This window comes from Hippopotamus amphibius, chromosome 9, assembly GCF_030028045.1.
Source record: "Hippopotamus amphibius kiboko isolate mHipAmp2 chromosome 9, mHipAmp2.hap2, whole genome shotgun sequence".
In the NCBI taxonomy this organism is placed as follows: domain Eukaryota; kingdom Metazoa; phylum Chordata; class Mammalia; order Artiodactyla; family Hippopotamidae; genus Hippopotamus; species Hippopotamus amphibius.
Window position 1 is genome coordinate 72,972,422 of NC_080194.1, and position 12,626 is coordinate 72,985,047.

Here is a 12,626-nt window from a genome sequence, read left to right on the forward strand (position 1 = left end):
TTGTGATCATAAATAACTTGAATAGATTATTTAGAGGCTGGTCTCATTGTGATTTTATGTTATTTGCCTTTATTAATTTACATCAGCGCAGTTAAAAGGGTCAGTTAACACATATAAGGTTCCTTGTTGTATAATCAGCAAATCTAGGGTCAGATCATGTTAAACAACTACTAAGCCTATTAAATGAGGTTCTGTCTAGAGGGTATACAGGGAATCTAGAATTTCACTTTTAATAGTCCCTATCATTCCAGAACTCTTTTTCTCATTACTGCTTTAAAAATTAGATGTTCACTTGAACCAGGTTTCACACATACATCTACAAATGTGGGCAAATTTCTCTCTCGTTTTCTTACTAGTCAGCGATCTTTCTTACTTCCTGTAATGCTGGGACAATGTACAACAATGGACATCAGACAGTTTGCCTAGGAAGGCTCATAGGTGTTAGTTCCAAATACCAATTACATATGTGTCCTTAGTGGAGAGTGACAATATTAGATTGAATGAAATGTATTCTCAAATATGATCCTTCAGATATGACCTTGACTACACAGTTTTTCCAATTATATCCCAGTGTAAAAGGGGACATTTTTATGCAGCGTATGCAAATGACTGCATTGCCATGAAACATAGTGACTCAGTAAAAATGATTCGTACCTGAATTCTGAGGGTCAGTGGTAACAAGTTACTAAATACAAAGAATGTTTTACATATGTGTAAGAGTTAGAAAAAGAAGTCAAAAAGTGAATGAGTTTTCTTACAAGCCCATCAGGAAATAGAACTTTAAAAAGAGTACCAACAAGGAATTCCCTGCCTGGTGGTCCCAGGGTGGTTAGGACTTGGCACTTTCACTACTGATGGCCCAGGTTCACTCTCTGGTGGAGAATGAAGATCCCACAAGTCGTGCAGTGAGGCTGAGGGAATAAAAAGAAAAAAAGAAAAAAAAGAAGAGTACTAACCATTTACAAAAAGAAAAAAAATTAGTAAGCATGGTTAGATTGCCCTCATCAGTTCATTCAATCTGGCATAGGTAATGTTCTGCTATATTTAGGGTTATCAGTGTGCTTCCATGAAGTTATCTGCTCCTGCTCTAAAATTTAACCTTGGAAATTCTGACTCAGTCCCCTGATACAGATGGATTGGTGATTGGTGTCTATTTGAGATGGCAATGTCAGCTTACACTAGGAAACCTGTTTCCATGAGTTTCTTCCTTGCATATCATTAGACAAGAGAGTACCTGTACAGTCCTTTCAAACAAGATTTTGAGTCTAGCCTTTCCAATTTCTGATCTGTATCATATAGAAAAAACCTTCAGAAAAACATGGAAATAAAGCAGAAACCACATGAAAATTAAACTCAATTTGGTGAATTTATTATATAATAGTAAATAACAATGTCAGAAATGAGAATAAAATAGTCTCCTAAGAGAATATAATACATAAGTATTTTCAAAAGATTTGGTCTGTTCCTCCCCCCCCCTTTTTTTACATTTTCAATTTTAGTGAAACTGTTATCTATTATATATGCATCTCTTGTAGACCCTACATTTTTTCTTTTGATCTTTAGTGGCGTATAATAGCTTTACACTGTTGTGTCAGTTTCTGCTGAACAACAAAGCAAATCAGCTGTATTTATACATATATCCCCATATTCCCTCCCTCTTGAGCCTCCCTTCCACCCTGCCTATGCCATCCCTCTAGGTCATCACCAAACATCGAGTTGATCTCCCTGTGTTACGCAGTTGCTTCCCACTAGCTATCTATTTTACATTTGGTAGTGTAAAAATGTCAGTACTACTCTTTCACTTTGTCCCAGCTTCTCCATCCCCCCACCCATGTCCTCAAGTCTGTTCTCTCCATCTGTGTTTTTATTCTTCCTCTGCCACTGAGTTCATCAGTACTATTTTTTTTTAGATTCCATATATATGTGTTAGCATATGGTACTTGCTTTTCTCTTTCTGACTTACTTCACTCTGTATAACAGACTCTAGGTCTATCCACCTCACTACAAATAACTCAATTTCATTCCTTTTCTATGGCTGGGTAATATTCCATTGTATATATGTGCCACATCTTCTTTATCCATTTGTCTGTTGATGGGCATTTGGGTTACTTCCATGTCCTGGCTGTTGCAGATAGTGCTGCAGTGAACATTGTGGTACATGTATCTTTTTGAATTATGCTTTCCTCTGGGTATATGCCCAGTAGTGAGATTGCTGGGTCATATGGTAGTTCTATTTTTAGTTTTTTAAGGAACCTCCAAACTGTTTTCCATAGTGGCTGAATCACTTTACATTCCCACCAGCAGTGCAGGAGAGTTCCCTCTTCTCCACAGTCTTTCCAACATTTATTGTTCCTAGATTTTTTTGTGATGGCCAATCTAACTGGTGTGAGGTGATACCTCATTGTGGTTTTATTTACATTTTTCTAATGATTAGTAATATCGAGCATCTTTTCATGTGTTTGTTGGCCATCTGTATGTCTTCTTTGGAGAAATGTCTTTTTAGGTGTTATGCCCATTTTTGGATGGGGTTGTTTGTTTTTTTGATATTGTGCTGCATTAGCTGCTTATGTATTTTGGATATTCATCTTTTATCAGTTGCTTCATTGGCAAATATTTTCTCCCAGTCTGAGGGTTGTCTTTCCTTTGCTGTGCAAAAACTTTTAGGTTTCATTAGATCCCATTTATTTTTGTTTTTATTTCCTTTACTCTGGGAGGTGGGTAAAAAGGATCTTGCTTTGATTTATGTCACAGAGTGTTCTGCCTATGTTTTCTTATAAGAGTTTTATAGTGTCAGGCCTTACATTTAGGTCTTTGATCCATTTTGAGTTTATTTTTGTGTATGGTGTTAGGGAATGTTCCAAATCATCCTTTTTTTTTTTTTTTAAATATATATACTGAAGTAGGCTCAAGCTTTATTGATGACTTTGGTTTACGAATCTCTTCCAAGCAAAGCTGTCTCCTGATGCACTTTTCAGAGAAGAGAAGTGAGCTCACATTCAAGTATGCTGTCCATGTACACTGTCATCACTGTACCATCTGTGCACATTGATGCCCATCCCCATGCCAGGGACCTGTTACTGCTCCCCTCTGGTGTCTGTCTGTCTCTCCTCTTCTTGTTCCACTCTTTTTTTTTTCTAAATTCATTCTTCACAAGTGGCTGTTCAGTTTTAACAACACCACTTATTGAAGAGGCTGTCTTTTCTCCATTGTATATTCTTGCCTCCTTTGTCAAAGATAAGGTGACTGTAAGTACATGGATTTATCTCTGGGCTTTCTATCCTGTTCCATTGATCTATATTTCTATTTTTGTGCAAGTACCATACTGTCTTGATTACTGCAGCTTTGTAGTATAGTCTGAAGTCAGGGAGCCTGATTCTTTCAGCTTTGTTTTTTCTTCTCAAGATTGCTTTCACTCTTCAGGGTCTTTTGTGTTCCCATACAAATTATAAAATTTCTTGTTCTAGTTCTGTGAAAAATGCCATTGGTAACTTGATAGAGATTTCATTGAATCTGTAGATTGTCTTGGATAGTATACTCATTTTCACAATGTTTATTCTTCCAATCCAGGAACATGGTATATCTCTCCATCTGTTTGTGTCATCTTTGATTTCTTTTATCACTGTCTTATATTTTTCTGCATACAGGTCTTTTGCCTCCGTAGATAGATTTATTCCTAGGCATTTTATTCTTTTTGATGTAGTGGTAAATGAGAAGATTTCCTTAATCTCTCTTTCTGATCTTTCATTGTTAGTGTATAGGAATGCAAGAGATTTCTGTGTGTTAATTTTGTATCCTGCAACTTTACCAAATTCATTCATTAGCTCTAGTAGCTTTCAGGTGGCCTCTTTAGGATTTTCTATTTTTAATATCATGCCATCTGCAAACAGTGACAGTTTTACTTCTTTTCCAATTTGGATTCCTTTTTCTCCTCTGATTGTTGTGGCAAGGACTTCCAAAACTATGTTGAATAGTAGTGGCGAGAGTGGGCACCCTTGTCTTATTCCTGATCTTAGAGGAAATGCTTTCAGTTTTTCACAATTGAGGATGATGTTGGCTGTTGGTTTGTCATATATGGCCTTTATTATGTTGAGGTAGGTTCCCTTTAAGCTCACTTTCTGTAGAATTTTTATCGTAAATGGATGTAGAATTTTGTCAAAAGTTTTTTCTGCATCTATTGAAATTATCATATGGGTTCTTTTTTAAGCTCTTTACTGGAATATAATTGCTTTACATTCTTGTACCAGTTTTTGAGGTACACCAAAGTGAATCAGCTGTATTTATACATATATCCCCATATCCCCTCCCTCCCAACCTCCCTGTCCTGGCCTTCTAAGGCATCACCCATCATTGAGTTGATCTCCCTTGTTATACAGCAACTTCCCACTAGCTATCTATTTTACAATTGGTAGTCTATCTATGTCTATGCTACTCTTTCACTTCATCCCAGCTTCCCCTTCACCACCTGCCCCAGCCCCGTGTCCTCAAGTCCATTCTCTGCATCTGCATCTCCACTCTTGCCCTGTCACTGGGTTCTTCAGTACCATTTCTTCAGATTCGATATATATATATATATGAGTTAGCATATGGCATTTTTCTCTTTCTGGCTTACTTCACTCTGTATGCCAGTCTCTAGGTCTATCCACCTCATTACATATAGTTCCATTTCATTCCCTTTTATGGCTGAGTAATAGTCCATTATATATATATGCCACATCTTCTTTATCCATTCATCTGTGGATGTGCATTTAGGTTGCTTGCATGTCCTAGCTATTGTAAATAGTGCTGCAATGAACATTAGGGTACATGTTTTTTTTGGATTATGATTTTCTCTGAGTATATGCCCAGTAGTGGGATTACTGGGTCATATGGTAGTTCCATTTTTACTTTCTTAAGGAACCTCCAAACTGTTTTCCATAGTGGCTGTACCAACATACATTCCCACCAACAGTGCAGGAGAGTTCCCTTTTCTCCACACCCTCTCCAACATTTATTGTTTCTAGATGTTTTGATGATGACCATTCTGACTGGTGTGAGGTGATATCTCATTGTGCCTTTGGCTTGCATTTCTCTAATGATTAGTGATGCTGAGCATCTTTTCATGTGTCTATTAGCCATCCGCATGTCTTCTTTGGAGAAATGTCTATTTAGGTCTTCTGTGCATTTTTGGATTGGGTTATTTGCTTTTTTGGTATTAAGCTGCATGAGCTGCTTGTTTGTTTTGCAGATTAATCCTTTGTCCATTGCTTCATTGGCAAGTATTTTCTCCCATTCTAAGGGTTGTCTTCTTGTCTTATTTATGGTTTCTTTCGCTGTGCAAAAGCTTTTAAGTTTCACTAGGTCCCATGTGTTTAGTCTTGATTTTATTTCCATTATTCTGGGAGGTGGGTCAAAAAGGATCTTGCTTTGATGTATGTCATAGAGTGTTCTGCCTATGTTTTCCTCTAGGAGTTTTATAGTGTCTAACCTTACATTTAGGTCTTTAATCCATTTTGAGCTTATTTTTGTGTGTGGTGTTAGGAAGTGTTCTAATTTCATTCTTTTACATGTTGCTGTCCAATTTTCCCAGCATGACTTATGGAAGAGGCTGTTTTTTTTCCCATTGTATATTCTTGCCTCCTTTGTCAAAGATAAGGTGCCCATATGTGTGCAGGTTTACTTCTGAGTTCTCTATTCTGTTCCATTGTTTTACCTTTCTGTTTTTGTGCCGGTACCATACTGTCTTGATCACTGTGGCCTTGTAGTACAGTTTGAAGTCAGGAAGACTAATTCCATCAACTCCATCTTTCCTTCTCAAGATTGCTTTGGCTATTCATGGTCTTTTGCGTTTCCATACAAATTGTAAGATTTCCTGTTGTAGTTCTGTGAAAAATGCCATTGGTAATTTGATAGGCAGTGCATTGAATCTGTAAATTCCTTTGGGGAAGATAGTCATTTTCACAATATTGGTTCTTCCAATCCAAGAACATGGTATGTCTCTCCATCTGTTTGTATCATCTTTGATTTCTTTCATCAGTGTCTTATAGTTTTCTGCATACAGGCCTTTTGCCTCCTTAGGCAGGTTTATTCCTAGGTATTTTATTCATTTTGTTGCAATGGTAAATGGGAGAATTTCCTTAATTTCTCTTTTTGCTCTTTCGTTGTTAGTGTATAGGAATGCAAGAGATTTCTGCTCAATAATTTTGTATCCTGCTACTTTACTAAATTCGTCAATTAGTGCTAGCAGTTTTCTGGTAGTGTCTTTAGGGTTTTCAGGTATAATATGTCATCTGCAAAGAGTGGCAATTTTACTTCTTCTTTTCCAATTTGGATTCCTTTTATTTCATTTTCTTCTCTGATTGTTGTGGCTGAAACTTCCAAAACTATGTTGAATAATAATGGTGAAGGGTGGGCACCCTTGTCTTGTTCCTGTTCTTAGAGGGAATGCTTTCAGTTTTTCCCCATTTAGAACGATGTTGGCTGTTGGTTTGTCATATATGGCTTTTATTATGTTGAGGTAATTTCCTTCTATGCCCATTTTCTGGAGAGTTTTTATCATAAATGGATGTTGAATTTTGTCAAAAGCTTTTTCTGCGTCTATTGAGATGATCATACGGTTTTTATTGTTCAATTTGTTGTTATGATATATCACATTGATTGATTTGTGTATATTGAAGAATCCTTGCATCCCAGGGATAAACCCCACTTGATCATGGTGTATGATCTTTTTAATGTGCTGTTCGATTCTGTTAGCTAGAATTTTGTTGAGGATTTTTGCATCTATATTCATCAGTGATATTGGCCTTTAATTTTCTTTTTTTGTGACATCTTTGCCTGGTTTTGGTATCAGGGTGATGGTGGCCTCATAGAATGAATTTGGGAGTGTTCCTCCTTCTGCTATATTTTGGAAGAGTTTGAGAAGGACAGGTGTTAGCTCTTCTCTATGTGTTTTGACAGAATTTGCCTGTGAATCCTTCTGGCCCTGGGCTTTTGTTTGTTGGGAGATTTTTAATCACAGCCTCAGTTTCTGTACTTGTGATTGGTCTGTTCATACTTTTTATTTCTTCCTGTTTCAGTCTTGGAAGATTGTCCTTTTCTAAGAGTTTATCCATTTCTTCTTCCAGGTTATCCAATTTATTGGCACATAGTTGCTTGTAGTAGTCTCTCATGATCTTTTGTACTTCTGTGATGTCAGTTGTTACTTTTCTTTTTTGTTTCTAATTCAGTTCATTTGCATCTTCTCCCTTTTTTCCTGATAAGTTTCGCTAATGGTTTATGAATTTTGTTTATCTTCTCAAAGAACCAGCTTTTAGTTTTATTGATCTTTTGCTATGGTTTCCTTCCTTTCTTTTTGAATTATTTCTGCTCTGATCTTTATGATTTCTTTCCTTCTGCTCACTTCGGGTTTTTTTTTGTTCTTCTTTCTCTAATTATTTTAGGAGTAAGGTTAGGTTGTTTATTCGATATTTTTAATGTTTCTTGAGATAGGACTGTATTGCTATAAACTTCCCTCTTAGAACAGCTTTTGCTGCATCCCATAGCTTTTAGGTTGTTGTGTTTTCATTGTTATTTGTTTCTAAGTTTTTTTTGATTTCCTCTTTGATTTCTTTAGTGGTTTCTTGGTTGTTTAATAGTGTATTGTTTAGCCTCCATTTGGTTGTATTTCTTACAGTTTTTTTCCTGTAATTGATATCTAGTCTCATGGCGTTGTGGTCAAAGAAAATGTTTGATATGATTTCCATTTTCTTAATTTACTGAGGCTTGATTTGTGACCCAAGATGTGATCTATCCTGGAGAATGTTCCATGTGCACTTTAAGAAAGTGCATTCTGTCGTTTTTGGATGGAATGTCCTATAAATATCAGTTAAGTTGAGGTGGTCTACTGTGTCATTTAAAGCTTGTGTGTCCGTATTTATTTTCTGTTTGGATGATTTGTCCATTGATGTAAGTGGGGTGTTAAAGTCTCCTACTATTATTGTGTTCCTGTCGATATCCTCTTTTATAGCTGTTAGCATTTTCCTTATGTATTGAGGTGCTGCTATTTGGGTGCGTAGGTATTTACCATTGTTATATGTTCTTCTTGGATGGATCCCTTGATCATTATCTAGTGTCCTTCGTTGTCTCTTGTAATACTCTTTACTTTAAAGTCTAATTTGTCTGATATGAGTATTGCTACTCCAGCTTTCGTTTGACTTCCATTTGCATGGAATATCTTTTTCCATCTCTTTACTCTCAGTCTATATGTGTGCCTTGGTCTGAAGTGGGTTTCTTGTAGACAGCGTATGTAAGGGTCTTGTTTTTGTATCCATTCAGGCAGTCTGTGTCTTTTGGTTGGAGCACTTAATCCATTTACATTTCAGGTGATTATTGACATATGTGTTCCTTTTACCATTTTCTTAATTGGTTTTGGGTTTATTTTTGTAGGTCTTTTCCTTCTCTCGTATTTCCTACTTAGAGAAGTTCCTTTAGCAATTGTTATAAGGCTGGTTTGGTGGTGCTGAATTCTCTTAACTCTTGCTTTTCTGTAAAGGTTTTGATTTCTCCATTGAATCTGAATGAGATTCTTGCTGGGTAGAGTGTTCTTGGCTGTAGGTTTTTCTCTCTCAGGAATTTCAGTATATCCTGCCACTCCCTTCTGGCCTGCAGAGTTTCTGCAGAAAGGTCAGCTGTTATCCTTATGGGTTTTCCCTTATATGTTATTTGTTGCTTTTCTCTTGCTGCTTTTAATATATTTTCTTTGTGTTTAATATTCATTAGTTTGATTAATATGTGCCTTGGTGTATTTCTCCTTGGGTTTATTCTGTATGGGATTCTCTGTGCTTCTTGGACTTGATTATTTCCTTTCCCATGTTGGGGAAGTTTTCCGCTATAATCTCCTCAAATATTTTCTCAGCCCCTTTCTTTTTTTCTTCTTCTTCTGGGATGCCTGTGATTCGAATGTTGGTGCACTTAATGTTCTCACCAAGGTCTCTGAGACCATCTTCCATTCTTTTTATTCTTTTTTCTTTTTCCTGCTCTGTGGCAGTTATTTCCCCCATTCTATCTTCCAACTCACTTATTCGTTCTTCTACCTCAGTTATTCTGCTGTTTATAGCATCTAGAGTATTTCTAATTTTGGTTATTTTGTTATCTATTACTGTTTGTTTGCTGTTTAGTTCTTCTGAGTCCTAAGTGTTTCTTGTATTTTCTCTATTTTGTTATCGAGATTTTGGATCATCTTTACTATCATTACTCTGAATTGTTTTTCAGGCAATTTTCCTCTTCCCTCTTCATTTATTTGGTCTTGTGTATTTTTACCTTGTTCCTTCATCGGTGGCATATTTTTTTTCATCTAATTTTCCCCCCACTTTGGATGGGTGGGATTGTGTTCCTATGCCACTGGGTGTTTGGCCTGAGGTTTCAAGCACTGGCGTTTGTAGGCTGTTGAGTATAGCTGGGTCTTAGTGTTGAGGTGAGAACCTCACTCTGATGAATATTCCCTGGGAACTGGGTTTCCCCATTAGTCCAATGTTTTGGACTCACAGCTCCCACCTCAGGAGCTCTGGCCTGACCGTGGGCTTGTAAATGAAGATCCCACAAGCCATGTGGAGCTGGAAAACAAAAAAAATTTCTAAAAAAATAAGGAAAGAAAAAAAAAAGTAGGAGAACAGCAGAACAATAGTACGGTGAAAAATATGATAATAGGAAACTAACAGATGTGTTAGAAAAAATTTTAAAAAAAAGATGGAGCAACAACTGGAAGGTAAAACAACTGCAATAGCCTAAGTGAGGAGGTGGGAACAAAAAAAAAAAAAAAAAGAAAAAAAAGCCAGAAAACTCCTTGGCTATGGGGGTGCAGCTTAGACAGGGGCCAGGGGGTCATGTTAGGCAATGGGCAGGGCCTACACTTAGAAAAGGCCCTGGAGGTGATGGGGAATGGGGCTTAGGCCCAATGAGGCAGAAAGGCTCAGGAATGCCTCTGGTCCTGGGGGCAAAGGACAAGGTCTAGGTACCCAGTGGCCTCCCTGGGCCCAAGTTGGTGGGAGAAATGCTAAGCACCTCCCCTAGTCCTCCAATCTCAAAGGGTCGCTCCTCCTTGGGTTCTCTTCTTCCTCACCCCCTCTCTCCTATTCCCCTAGGACCCTCACAGCTGCAGGGGCACTGGAAGGCAGGAGATCAGACTCTGACGCCCAGCAGGCTTCCCAGGGCCAACTGGGCTAGGGTAACACCTGTGGCACTTTCCCAGATCTCCCAATCTCATAGAGTCCCTGTCTGCCTCTCTTCCCTCTCCCCCCACCCCCCACTCTCCTAGGTCCCAAGCAGTTGGAGGGGGCCCTGGAGTGTGAAAGACCAGTTCAATGAGCCTAGCAGGCTTCCCAGAGCTAGTGGGCAGGGAAAATACCTTCTCTGCCTCCCTTGATCCTCCAATCCTAGAAGGCCCCCTCTGCTGCCCGCCTCTCCTCTTCTCTCCTGCTTTCCTTCTACACTCCTAGGACCAGTGAGACCTGGAGGGGCCCCTGGAGGACCGAAGACCAGGCCTGGGGTTGCAACAGGCCTCCTGGTTCCAGGTGGGTAGGGAGATTTCCCGCAGCGTCTCCCCTGGTCCTCCAGTCCTGCGAGGTCCCCCCCACCGCTGTCTGCCTCTCTTCCTCTTCTCTACTCCCTCCCTCCCACGCCTGTATGATCCACTCAGCCAGAGAGACCAAGGGACCAGACTCGGGAGCCCAGCAGGCCCACCAGGCCCAAGTGGGCAGGGGAAAGGTCCTCTGCACCTCCCCTGGTCCTCTGCTCCTGGAACGTCCCACCACCAGTCTGCCTCTCTTCCTCTTCTGCTGCCCCACTCCAACGTCCCTGGGACCGAAACATCTGGGAGGGGACCCTGGAGAGTTGGAGACTAGGCCCGGGAGCACAGTAGGCTTCCCGGGCTAGTGGGCAGTGGAAATACCTTCCACTCCTCCCCTGATCCTCTGATCCCAGAGGGTCCCTCCTCTCTTCCACCTCTCTTCTTTTCCCCCTACCACTTCCCTCCTGTACTTCTAGGACCAACAGCCAGGAGGAGCCTTGGAAGTTGGAGGACCCTCCCCGAAGAAATACCTGGCACCTCCCCTATTCTTCTGACCTGGAGAGATCCCTTCCCACCCCCACTGTCTGCCTCTCTCCCTCTCCCCTGTCTCCCTCCCCCCCACACCCCCAGGATTCTTGTGCCAGAGTGGGGCCTGGAGATTGAAGGACCAGGCCTGGGAGCCCAGTCGGCCTCCCTGGCCAAGAGGGCACGCGAACCACCCTCTCACCTCCCCATCTCCCAGTCTCAAAGCCCCCACCCCCACCTGTCTGCCTCTCCACCTCTTCACCCCTCCTCCCACCTTCCCACACCCCCAGGACCCAGGCAGCCCGGAGGGGGCCTTGGAGGGTAGAGGACCCAATTGGGGAGCCAAGCAGGCTCGCAAGCCAGGGAGCTCAGTAGACCTCCTGGGAGGGAGAATCCCAGTTGTGGTTTCAGATCTCCCCAGCCCCCAGTGGTCCCTCCAGGCGGGAACCTCCCCCCTAACCTAGCCACCCCCCAGGTGTGCCAGTCCCGTCCGGCTATCTATTTGTGGGGAGACACGATCTGCACGTCTTTCCATGCCACCATCTTGACTCCGCCCTATCATATGGTTTTTATCTTTCAATTTGTTAGTATGGTGTATCACATTGATTGTTTTGCATATATTGAAGAATCCTTGCATTCCTGGGATAAACCCCACTTGATCATGATATATGATCCTTTTAATGTGCTGTTGGATTCTGTTTGCTAGTATTTTGTTGAGAATTTTTGCATTGATGTTCATCAGTGATATTGGCCTGTAATTTTTTTTTGTGTGTGTGACATCTTTGTCTGGTTTTGGTATCAGGGTGATGGTGACCTCGTAGTGTGATTTTGGCAGTGTTCCTCCCTCTGCAGTATTTTGGAAGAGTTTGAGAAGGATAGGTGTTAGATCTTCTCTAAGTGTTTGGTAGAATTCGCCTATAAAGCCATCTGGCCCTGGGCTTTTGTGTGTTGGAAGATTGTTAATGACAGTTTCAATTTCAGTGCTTTTTATTAGTATGTTCATGTTTTCTGTTTCTTCCTGGTTCAGTCTTGGAAGTTTGTATTTTTCTAAGAATTTGTCCATTTCTTTATTGGCATTTATTTGTTTGTAGTAGTCTCTCATGATTGTTTGTATTTCTCTGGTGTCAGTTGTTACTTCTCCTTTTTCATTTCTGATTCTGATGATTTGAGTCTTCTGCCTTTTTTTCCTGATGAGTCTTGCTGATAGCTTATCAACTTTGTTTATCTTCTCAAAGAACCATCTTTTAGTTTTATTGATCTTTGTTATTCTTTCCTTCTTTGGTTTTTCATTTATTTCTGATCTGATCTTTATCATTCCTTTCCCTCTCCTAGCTTTAGGATTTTCTTTTTTATTCTTCTTTCTCTAATTGCTTTAGAAGTAGGGTTAGGTTGTTTATTCCAGATTTTTCTTATTTCTTGAGGTAGGATTGTATTGCAATGAACTTCCCTCTTAGAAGTGATCTTGCTCGTATGTTAACACATATATGCATACTATAGAAAAATGGTACAAATCAGCTGGTTTGCAAGGCAGAAATAGAGGCACAGATGTAGAGAACAAACATATGGACGTGAAGTGGGGAAA

General features: G+C 40.0%; 1 protein-coding gene across 1 annotated transcript in view; it reads left to right on the forward strand.

The window, feature by feature from the left end:
- Positions 1-12,626, forward strand: part of LOC130861207 (glycerophosphodiester phosphodiesterase domain-containing protein 4-like) — a 132,492-nt gene that overhangs the window by 51,335 nt on the left and 68,531 nt on the right. The gene's annotated exons all lie outside the window — the stretch shown is intronic.